At 38.1% G+C, this 12548-nt stretch overlaps 1 pseudogene; it reads left to right on the forward strand.

The window, feature by feature from the left end:
- The first annotated feature begins 833 nt into the window (after positions 1–833).
- LOC121033339 (translationally-controlled tumor protein-like) lies at positions 834–1427 on the forward strand (annotated as a pseudogene).
- The last annotated feature ends 11121 nt before the right edge of the window (positions 1428–12548 follow it).

Here is a 12548-nt window from a genome sequence, read left to right on the forward strand (position 1 = left end):
AAGTCGATGTGTGTGATAATGATACATCTAATTTATGGGGAACCTGAGTGGCTCAGTTGGTTAAACTCCAACTCTTGGTTTTGGCCAGGACATGGTCTCACGGTCTTTGGGTTCCATCCCTGCATTGGGTTGTGCGCTGACAGTGGGGAGCTTGCTTGGGATTCTCTGTCTCTACCCCTCTCTCTGCCCTTCCCCTGCCTGCACTCTCTCTCTCTTTCAAAATAAATAAATAAACTTAAAAAAAAACAATTTCTACATCTAGTGATAAGTTCTATTTATGTTAAAAGAGTTCAAATAATATTTTAAAGAATACCAATCTAAAATATATTGTATGTATATTGTGTTCTTACAGTCAAGATTTTTTTTTTTTTTTTTTGCTGTTATGGCTGTCATTTAAAAGAATTAAAACCTCATCTTGACAGACATTTTTATTACATTTTTTTAATGTTTATTTATTTTTGAGAGAGAGAGAGACAGAGTATAAGCCGGGGAGGGTCAGAGAGAGAGGGAAACACAGAATCCAAAGCAGGCTCCAGGCTCCGAGCTGTCAGCACAGAGCCTGACGCAAGGCCCAAACTCGCAAACTGTGAGATCATGACCTGAGCCGAAGTCAGACACCCAACTGACTGAGCCACCCAGGCATCTCATTGACAGATATATTTCAATAAAGCTCTTCTACACCTGACCTTTTTAGTAAGTTATTTATTAATTGATTTATAGACATAGCATTGAAAAGTTGAGGTGCATTGCTTTCTCTCCCCGCTCCAACTCCCACCTATGGGGCTGTGCCACTCTCACTCAGAGCTCCCGGCTCCTGCCAAGCTAGTGCCACTGCAGTCTCTCTCCAGCCATAGTCATGATCATCTGCCAGGACCTCATCAGCTGTGATGAGATGGTCTCTGACATCTACATGATCCTGGAGATCATGGAAAGGCTGTGCCTGGAGATGGAGAGGAAGATGGTCAGTAGGACAGAGGGTAACATTGATGGCTCACTTGTTGGTGGAAATGCCTCCATCGAAGACCCCGGAGGTGAAGGCACTGAGAGCACAGTCATTGCTGGTGTTGATATTGTCATGAACCATCACTTGCGGGAAACTACATTCACAAAAGAAGCCTACAAGAAGTACATCAAAGATAACATGAAATAAACCAAAGGGAAAGAACTTGAACAACAGATCAGAAAGAGTAAAACCTTTTATGCAGGCTGCAGAACAAATCAAGCACATCCTTGTTCATTTCCAAAACTACCATTCTCTATGAAAACCTTAGTCCAGATAGTGTGGCTGTTCCGCTGGACTATCATGAGGATGGTGTGACCCCATCTATGATTGTCTTTAAGGATGGTTTAGAAATGGAAAAAAATGTTAATGAATTTGGCTATTAGATTGGATGTATCACCTATTATCTGTCATAACTGACTTCTATCCATCCACACAACACCAAGACTTGGACAAACGGGACTGATGTCATCTTGAGCTCTTCATTTATCTTGACTTTGATTTATCTTGGCTTTGTTTTTAAGAAAAAATATCATGTCATATAGGTTGTCTGAAAATGAAATGCATTTAAACTCATTTGACAGAATGCCTCTTAGTTTAATACATATTTAAATCCATCTGTCCTGGAGAAGCTAGACCCTAATCGTAGACTACTGCTAGAAAGCATAAGACTACTTGCACATAACTGCTCAAGTGAAAACTACTTCTGGGAATGGAATATAAAACAAGAATCAAAAGTCTTAATTCTGAGTTCAAGTAAAGGAGAAAGACCATGCTTATAGCTGTGCCTACATTGAAGTGGACTCCATACCCATTTCATCACCTACAAATGGAAGTAATTAACTGTGAAAGAGATTATCAAAGGAGTCAAATGAGACTAATACAGGTGGAAGCAAAAGAAAAAAAGTTGAGATACATTGTGTAGTAAACCCCTATCTCATAAAGGAAGTTGAATAGGAAAACAGTCTATATGTAGCCCCCAGAATTGAAATATTAAGCCATCCATTGCTTGGACAGATATTAATTGACTCAAACATTTTCTAGCAAAAGGTAGTCTATATTCAAAAGTCAGACATTTTATTGAAATATTTATAAAATATAATTTTAGTAAAGGCTAATAAATTTACACAGCACCAATTTAAACAAAATATGATTATGTTAGGATACATAAATTTGACATTGAATATACTTATACTTCCATTTTTTTGTATGTGGAGACAACTCTGTTAAAATAATGAAACAACAAAATCATTTATGGGAAAAGTCCCAGTTGCTGCATGAAAACAAGTTAGTTCTATATCCAAACATACAAACAGATAAAAGAATCATCCAAAATAAAAAGTTTAAATTTTAACAGTCTATAGTTTTATTTATTCATTCATTCATTCATTTATTATTTTTTGTTTTAGAGAGAGAGAGTGTGTGAGTGAGAAGAGAGGCAGAGGGAGGGAGAGAGAATCTTAGCAGACTCCATGCTCAGTGAGGAGCTCAACATGGGGCTCATTCCTATGACCTTGGGATCATGACCTGAGCCAAAATCAAGAGTTGGATGCCCAACTGGCTGAGCCACTCAAGAGGTCCTGAAGTTTTTTTTTTTTAACATATTAAGAACCTGATAAGAATTACTTGTATAATATTTATAATCATATTTTAGTTTTAAAAGATGGCCACCAAATTCTTAAAAAAAATGGCTGTACCACTTGCCAATGAGCAATATAAAAACGTCTTACTCTTCTAGTATCTATAGAAGTTCATATAGATAGTACCTTCTAACATGTAGTATTACAACTACAATTGTATAATTTCATGGTGATTTATTTCTAAAAGTGTGTTTTATCATCTAAATAGTCAGTCAGTATCAATTACGCTGAACTGGGATACTATATAAAAGGCCTTCAGGTCATTCCATATTGGAAAGCTATAGGCAATGGTCAATAATAAAAATTGTTATTTGTGCAAATTATGTGAATTAAGTTGTCAAAGAGATATGTGAATTCTTACTAAAGAAATCACTGTTCTTAAATGACTTTAAGTGCAAGTGACTTCTATTTTTATGAGGTATTAGCTCAGAAAATCAAACTGCCATTTAATTTTGCTCTGGTGATCCTATTGTCTTCATTTCATGTCCTTCTTGGGATACATTTTTCTCTGTATTTTTGAAGATTTATTCATGAACTCCCATTAGCATTAATAGGGGTTGTATAACTCTATCCCCTACATAGCCAGTGGTAAATGAAATCCCTTTGGCATAATTTTCAGGTATTTAAATGAGTCTTGGGTTTTATAAAATACAATTATGGTGCAATGTTACTAATGTAAATACCGAGAAGGTATGGGAGAGGGAATTAAAGGTGCCCTTTATAATGACACATGAGAGGCCACACTTTCTCAAATTGAAAGACACAATTGAGAGAACTTGTCACATTATCCATCTGATGATCACTAGTTTGGGGAATAGTCCTACCTAACATGGAATTAATAGATATTGAATCCAAAATCTGACTTAACCATCAGTTCACATAGCTTTTTTTTTTTCAATACTAGAAACAATGGCAAAAAATTTTATTGCTGGTGATTCATTTTTTAATCTGCAGGTAGAGTATTTACAGCTTACCTTGCTTCCAAAAAACTGTAATTAGTTACAGAGTTGTTTAATTTGAGTACCCCAATGTTAGGAGAGTTCTATAATTTCCAGTAAGAAGGTTACACATAATGATAAGCCATCTGGAAGTAGGGCACATGCAATTTGTAGTGCTAAAGTTGTCAAGCTTTGAAGATACCAAGAATGGGAACTTTTTTTCTGTACTTAAAACATATGCTAGGATGGGGCGCCTGGGTGGCTTGGTCGGTTGAGTGTCCAACTTCGGCTCAGGTCATGATCTCATGGTCCGTGAGTTCCAGCCCCGCGTCGGGCTCTGTGCTGACAGCTCAGAGCCTGGAGCCTGCTTCCGATTCTGTGTCTCCCTCTCTCTCTGCCCCTCCCCTGTTCATGCTCTGCCTCTCTCTGTCTCAAAAATAAATGTTAAAAAAAAAAAACGTATGCTAGGCACCTAATATAAGGTAAAATTTGGTTTCTGCCTTGTAAATAAGTGCACCACATATTACGAATACAATACAGATATATCAGGAAATCATACGTTTCATAAGTTTTGTCCTTATCTCCTATCACTCTTCCTTTAATGCCACTGTTGGTCATTTGTGTCTTTGTATCTCCAAGGAATATTAAAATATCTTCAGGAGCTTTTTATAAAAATGAACTGGAAGCAACCTACTGGTTGTTTACAAGTCAGAAAGGAGCAACATGCTAAGATCATAACAACTTAGTGAGACTCTTCTACCAGAAAATCCAGCCAAGAATCCATATTGTTGGCATGGAACATGTTGCACACTGGGAGAAGTGAGACCACAGGGTTAAACAGGGAGGGTATTGGAAGGGGTAGAAGGAACGTCTCTGACCACTGCTTCCCACTGAATTTGAAGCTGGCTCTGCTCTCAGTAGTGGCTAGAGATGACAATTAGAACCCATCTCATTGATTCAGGTCAGTGATTGCTTCATAGTGCTGGGCTATAAGGGGCAGGTTTTTGATTTAGACAGACCTGGATTAGTATCCTTTATCTTTACATAAATAAGTGAAACCTTCCAAACCTCATTTTGTGAATCCATAATTGTTGATAGTTTTTACCACTGAAGAAGACAATGGATGAGGTGGCACCTGGTATGATACTTGGCATGTCATGATGTTCTCTTGCATCAAGGCAGAAGTTTTCTGGAACTGGCAGCTACCATTACCAGCGGTGAGATTTGTTTTTTTGTATTACAACTACAGATTTAAGAAAAAAGGTAGTCTTAAGCTGGACACACACCATGTTTGAACTTAAACTAGTTTCATCTCATAAATAATTTTAAATGATTTTACGTATGTTTTGGTATTTAATGAAGAACGTCAGTTCTGGTGGCATTCTCTCCTTATGCGCTGCCCTACCCTTTCTATCATGGGTATCACCGTGGTTCTTTACCCACAGCAGCTATCCGAGATCATGATATTTTGGAATGCATTTGAATTGCAGTCATCACTAGAAGTCCACTGTAACAGACTCAGTATACTGATTAGAATATACTCAGAGTTTTGCCCTTTGAATAATGCTATGCTTTATGTTTAATCCTTTAAATCACTGGGAATGAGTACAAGCGTAGTTACAGAAAAATAAAAAAGTATGCATGTGAAGCTCAGAAAAGAATGAAGGTGAAATGAAAAATAGAAATTTTGACATTATGATGATATATTTTATCAAGATAGGGGTAGAGCGTACTTATTAAGTAGTTTGTTGGCTCAATTTAGAACTTTGTTTATTCAGGCCTATAATAAGTGGGCCTCCACCTGTGCTCTTGGCCCAGGGCATGCAAATGTCTGCAGTGAGCCTGATCAGGAATTAGCTGCTTTGGGGTGTCTGGATCTGGGTGTATCACCCTAAATTTCATCCGCTTGTCTAGTAAGCGTGAACCAACCCTAATCGTGGCAGGCTTGTCGATCAAAAGGCAGATCCTCTCAGCCTTTTATTGACCGTCACACTTGACATTTGGAAGTATCATCAAAGATAAAATTGGTCCTAATACTTCATATTTTCCTTGTTTTTCCGTAATTATGCACCTGCTATTTGGGTAAAGGCGCTGTTATTTTTAGTAACTAGGATTTATACAGCCTTTCTGACTGAAGTGTTAACTTGGGATTGAAAAGCCATGTTTTCATATACAATACTATAAAACATAGTCAAAGGAATGTATCTGGTTTCCTAGGTATGCTCTAAAAAGCACATATGACGCTTTTCTCCAGTCAGTGAAATTAAGCTCCTGTTTGCCTCTTTATTTCAGCGTTAGGAGAAAATGACTGTGTTCAGTTTAAGCAAATACAGATGACGACATTAAAATACAGGCCATGGTTATTTGCAAAATTCCCTCGTTTGGGGGAGGGGCACACCGGAAAGCCCATCAACAAGATAGGCAGTCATGCTTCAGAAGTGAAGCAGAGGTAAGAGAGGCCCTTGTGATTGCGGATATGGGGGAGTGTGGCTTCTGGAGAGGACGGTGTGAATCAAGAAAAGCTACTAGCTTTGAAATTGCAGAAGCTCCCCTTCAAAACTGACCTTGCAGGCGAACTTTCTCAGTATAACACAGAGCAGGGCAGTAAAGTTTATTAACCTAACAATTACTGTTTCTTCCCGGCAACACTGGTTACAACTAATTTGAAATAAACCTAAAAGTATGTGCTTCCAACAGGGGCATTTTAGAACCACATGGGCACACATTCTCTGACATACTTTGAACAACTCCGTTAAAACTATAAGCTTTTCAGGGTGCCTGGGTGCCTCGGGTGGTTAGGTGTCTGACTTCAGCTCAGGTCATGATTTCACTGTTCCTGAGTTTGAGCTCCACCTTAGGCTCTGTGCTGACAGTTCAGAGCCTGGAGCCTGCTTTGGGTTCTGTGTCTCCCACTCCCTCTGCCCCTCCCCTGCTCATGCTCTGTCTCTCTCAAAAATAAAAACTAAAAACTTTAAAGAAAATTAAAAAAAAAACCTATAAGCTTTTCTTAAAGCCTCTGTAATCCTCTCCATTGGACGATTTATCTGCTTCTACCTCTGGTTGGGTTCTGCAGCTTTGTACTGATTTAACTCACTTAATCAAAACACGTAGCACTTTCACTTTAGAGATATATTATCCTCCTTGTCTAAGTGAGGGCTTCCTGGCTGTCCCAGGTTCCCACAAAGGCTATTCATCTCCTCAGCACAAGGTACACTGTGAATTTAACTCGTCAACTAAAACCAAGGTAATTTCCCTGCTTGTTTCTATTTTTTTTTTTTGTCCAAACACGAAAAGGACCAAAGAAGTTCCCTCTGAGTATTTCTGCTTTCTGCTTGACATCTCTGAAGCTCAAGAATATTTAAAATGAACTTGGGAATCCCTTTTCACTTCACTCCTGATCTCTATATTCAATTTGTCTATTTACTAGTCTCTGCGTTCAGTTTAATTCAATCACCTTTTGCCATTTAATGTGAGCTCCGTGTTGCCGTCTTCTTTTCATTTCTGCTGCCTTCAACCTGTTTAGCCAAAGTTAGCATTGTCTTCATCTTACAGGACTGCAATTGCCTCCTGACTAGTTGCTGGCTTCTGGTTTTGCTCCCAGTCAGCCTTTTTTTCTGGTGGTAGCCAAATCAGTTTTTGTTTTTTTAATGTTTACTCATTTTTGAGAGAGAAAGGAACAGTGTGAGTGGGGGAGGGGCAGAGAGAGAGAGAGAGAGAGAGAGAGAGAGAGACACAGTCTGAAGCAGCCTCCAGGCTCTGAGCTGTGAGCACAGAGCCTGATGTGGGGCTTGAACCCACGAACTGCAAGATCATGACCTGAGCCGAAGTCAGATACTGAATCAACTGAGCCACCCGGGCGCCCCACCAGATTAGTCTTTTAAGAAATTATCTCCTTGAACTTCAGTGTCTTTCCTTCACCTTCAAATGAGATCTTTTAACACTGAGGTAGACTCTAATGTCTATAGGGCCTCAATGCCTCACATCAAAAATCTTCTCCAACTTTATCTCAGACATTCTTCCCTTTTGAAATTATGTTCCTCCTGCACCAGCTTTCCTCACCGGGTTGATTACTGCCTGAAGCAGCATGAACATAGAGTAGCCTAACTCTCTCAGTCTAACCTGTCTTCTCCCTTGCCCCATTTTCTATCTCTCACCCTGTTCTTTTTCTGTATAGCACTTATTATAATTTTCACTGATGCATTTTTTTCTTTGTTAATTTGCATATGGCCTTTCTTCTCTAGTTTAAGTTCCAAGAAGACAGAGACCTTAAATTTTTTGTTTGATACTAAAGTTTTTGCTAGAGCTTAGTCTGTACAGTGTCTGACAGATTGTAGGCCCATGATAAATAGTGGATGCATAATTGATAGACTGATTGAATGAATTAACCCATAAATACTTTGTGGGAAAACAGATAAGAAAACCTTTAATACTGTCTTGAAGGAAGATTTTTTTCTCCCAGGGATAGTGCTTAAAATACAGTTAATACTCATCAGATAAACAAGGATTAGAGAGTATTAACATTCCTAGGTCTGTGACGTACAAAATGTTTAGTTTTTTTTAACGTTTATTTATTATTGAGAGACAGAGAGACACAGAACATGAGCAGGAGAGGGTTAGACAGGGGAGGAGACACAGAATCCGAAGCAGGCTCTAGACTCCGAGCTGTCAGCACAGATCCCGATGCGGGGCTCGAACTCACAAACTGGGAGATCATGACCTGAGCCAAAGTCAGACGCTTAACCGACTGAGCCACTCAGGTGCCCCTGTGACGTCCAACATATTTAAAGAAGAATGGAAATGTATGTGCGTTAGAAATTGAGAGGAACAAAATAATTGTCACAATTATATCTGGAGAGATTTGTTGGAATTGAGTTTGATGGTGCTAAAGTATCTGAATTTTAGGTTATAGGGCAATAAGAGACTTTAAGCTGCAGGCTGATATGATCATATCTTTGGTTTATTAAAATGACTTCAATGTGTGTGTGTGTGTGTGTGTATATGTGTGTGTGTGTGTGTGTGTGTGTGTGTGTGTGTGTGTGTGTGTGTGAATGTGTGTGTGAGAGGGGTGGGGGATTAGTTTGAACGGGCAAATGAACTAAAGTTGAGGGGAGTAATTAGCAGGACACTGAAATAGTTTAGAAAGAGACCATGAGAGGGTCTGTCAAAGAATAGCATTAAGTGGAATTACCATCATGATAATGTAGGAAGAAAGAATGAATCAAGGATGAACACAGATTTCTAAGTTGAATATATCTGAAGCAGTTGAATGTTTATAAACACACGTGAACTAAAGCATATATGTATGTGTGAATGTACACATACACACAATCTTTTTCAATTTATTACAGTATTATGTACTGATGAACCCATTGTAAGTTGAAAATATTATGTCAAAAATGCATTTAATTCATCTCACCTACTGAACATCATAACTTATTCTAGCCTAATTTAATGTGTTTTTTTTGGGGGGGGGTTTATTATTGACAGGCAGAAAGAGACAGAGCATGAGCATGGGAGAGGCAGAGAGAGGGGGAGACACGGAATCTTAAGCAGGCTCCACGCTCTGAGCTGTCAGCATAGAACCCCATAGGGGGCTCAAACTCACAAACCGCGAGATCATGACCTGAGCTGAAATCGGATGCTTACCCGACTGAGCCACCCAGGTGCCCCTAGTCTAGCCTACTTTAAACATGCTCAGAATACTTAACCTACAGTTGGGCAAAATCATCTAACACTAAGTCTATCTTATACTAAAGTGTTGAATATCTCATGTAATTTATTGAACCCTGTACTGTGAAACACAGAACGGTTTTAAGTGTATTGATTGTTCACCCTCGTGATCACCGGCCTGACTGGGAGCTGTGGCTTGCTGCCACTGCCCAGAATCACGTGGCAATATCATACCACATGTCACTAGCGTGGGAAAAGGTCAAAATTTAAAATTCCAAGTAGGGTTTCTACTAAATGCATATGACTTTGAAACCATTAGGAAGTCGAAAATCATAAGTTGAACCATCTTAAATTGGGACCATCTGTATATATGCATATTTATCTGATACATTGATATGTGTGATATTAAGCAATATAATTTTATGCATACTTAAAATACTGTCTCCAGCTGATAGTTCGGTAGCTGAGTTTCATCATCCAATTTCCCTCCTGTTATTTCCACGCACCAAAAAGAATGGAGAGCCCAGCTCTTTGTGCCTGCTGTGGACACCACTGGGATGAGAACACAGATCTTTCAAAGAATTACTGACAAATAGTGGTAACACAATTGTTGCATCTTGGAAGAAGAAATGAATGAATGATAGTACTAAATACACTTTCATCTCGACCATGCAAAAGACCTATGATACACCTGATTAAGTCAGCTAGTTGACAGTAAGGATAAATCCACTAAGCAGGGGATCAAGTCATTTCAAATTTACAGTGAATCAGCCACAGCCAAATTTTTGGTGTCCAGTCAAACACCCTAATATTAAACAAAACATATGTTTATCTTCCCAAAGAGGATAAGAAGACTAGGAGAAAATATAACAAATCTGATGCTACTCAGCAGAAAAAGTTCATTGATCACTGTTTGCAAATAGTTTCGATTTTGAACTCATTAATTACTCCATCGTGAATATTGAATGGCTCATGAGCAATGCTAAGAAAGAATTATGCCCCTTTCATAAAAGCAATTTCAGTTCACTCTTTGAGGACATATCTTCATGGATTATAAACAGTGAGGGAATTACAAAGGTCTTATTATTCCACTCCATGCCTTCGAAGCTGTTGCTACTTAGACTTATTTTATAGCCTTGAATTGCTAAGAACTGATTAAAATTCATTAATGAGGCACCTTACTTTACAGACAGTGACTGAAAGAAAAAGAAAAAAGTCTTTAAGCGTTTCCAGATAGTGAGCTTAAATTAGCCTTAATCTTTGACAAGCAATGATTTATATATTTTCTTAAATATATTTGCAGCCCTAGAAAGGTTCATGTTGGTTTGTTATGTTCTGAGAAAATAGGCTTTTCATCAATTTGATTCAACCAGCAGAATGCACATAAATTGGAGAAAGTAGAGCCTTGGGGTAATGATGCATTACACTTAGGCTACTGCAAAACTATCCTGAGCATTCAGATTTATTACATAGGAGGGGTTACTATATCTTGTTATGGTATTATCCCAGACAACCAAACCTCCTAATAAATTTTTGAAGTGTTTGAAATCCAGAAAACAGTCCATACAATCTAGAATTTTATATCGTATTACTTGAAGAGACTCACTCTAGAAAGGAAGCAATTTGTCATTAAAATATGCCTACCTACCAGATTACACAGATATAAATTAGTTTTGAAAACCTTGCCAGCTCTTAAGCACGTATAATAAACTAAAAATAGAAGGAAGTCAGGCTTGAAAGCTGACATGTCTACGAGCAACAAAATTCTGCAATGGTTTTGCAATATGTTAAGCAGCTGAAACGAAAATGGCACATTTGCACCATGCGTTTTGAAAACTTAGAGCATCTCTTTAGTGTTGCTTGAGCTGATGGCAGAATGGCCACAACAATGCACGTGCTCTTTAGTCCATAATGGCATTGACCTGGGAGAAAAAAATGTTCATCATTGGGGCTGAGGTGTCCTCACATTCCCAGATGCATACAGTTGGGATACCACAGACTTCATTCTTAGACTATGAAGCTTTTGCAAATTTTATTTTTGGTGGGATGGGTGGCACAAAACCTTAGTTTTTGAAAAGGTAGAAGTCAAGCCTTAAGAAAACGTATGAGTGATATTCCCTTTGGGGTAGAGTTCATGAAATTAGAGACAATAATTTATGTGAAAAACATGTAAGAAATGCAAATCTAATCTAGGTTTTACTTGCAAATTGTAAATGCTATTTACAAGATCTCTTTGAAATGGTATTTTGTATATCTCATGTATTATCCAGCCCCACATTCTATTTAAAAATGACAGTATGGCACAGTTGTTGAAGGGTGTAAAGTGTACTTTCCATCTTATAGTCCTCAAAGATTTGAGATTTATCCAATCAATTCATATGTGAAACTTTTTTTTGTCAATTCTACAACGAATGATACAGAAATGTAAGAAAGTACCACATTTTCACCCTGGCTTTCTTTACATAGGCATTCTAAAAATGAGTGAGTTCAATATCACTCAACAGAGTTAGTTTTCTATGATAGGTGTATTTTAATATGTGTTGGGGTGCACACGTTCAGTTGTTTAGGAGCTTGCTTCTTCCGACTCCTCATATGTGCTTGTGGATGGCCTCCCCCAAAAGAATACTGCTAGTCTTCTGTTCTTACCACGCCACCCTAGAAGGAGAAGTGAAAGACCAATAATTCTTAACTGGATGGAGCTATTCTACTAATGTGCTTTAAGCATTGAGGACTTACTCAGGTGAACTATCCAAAGTCTCGACTCGGTGGAATAGAATGGGGAAACCAAGAGGGCTTAGGAGCTCACTGGCCACACCCCTTAGCCACATTCTACAACCTAAGTTCTATTAGAATAGAATAAGTTCTATAGGATAATGGTGGTATGTTATAGTCTACATTTCTGTTCCCTGTGTTTTTTAATGTAGTGCAGACTGGGAGAAGAAAAATATAATTTACTTGAGCAGTAAGACCTATCATAATAAGCAACATCTGCACAATAAAATTACGTCAAAATGCTTCTCTCTTCTGTGGTTCATTGATTTTTCCTCTAAGTAGTATATCAGCACTGTGGAGTTTTTCCTCGAGTTGTGTGTGTGTGTTGTGCACACATAAAACTTGCTGCAGTTGTTTCTTCCATTTCCTCTAGTTCTAAATCATAACAAAATGGAGAAATTATAAATATACCATCAATACAGGTAATGACTTGTGGTCTTGTTTCTAGCTGGTGCTTGTTTCCTGACTCTGTTTATTTCTTCCATTTTGTAAAAAAAAAAAAAAAAAAAAAAAAAAAAAAAAAAAAAA

This window comes from Herpailurus yagouaroundi, unplaced genomic scaffold (genome assembly GCF_014898765.1).
Source record: "Herpailurus yagouaroundi ecotype Mexico unplaced genomic scaffold, PumYag 159, whole genome shotgun sequence".
Lineage (NCBI taxonomy): Eukaryota > Metazoa > Chordata > Mammalia > Carnivora > Felidae > Herpailurus > Herpailurus yagouaroundi.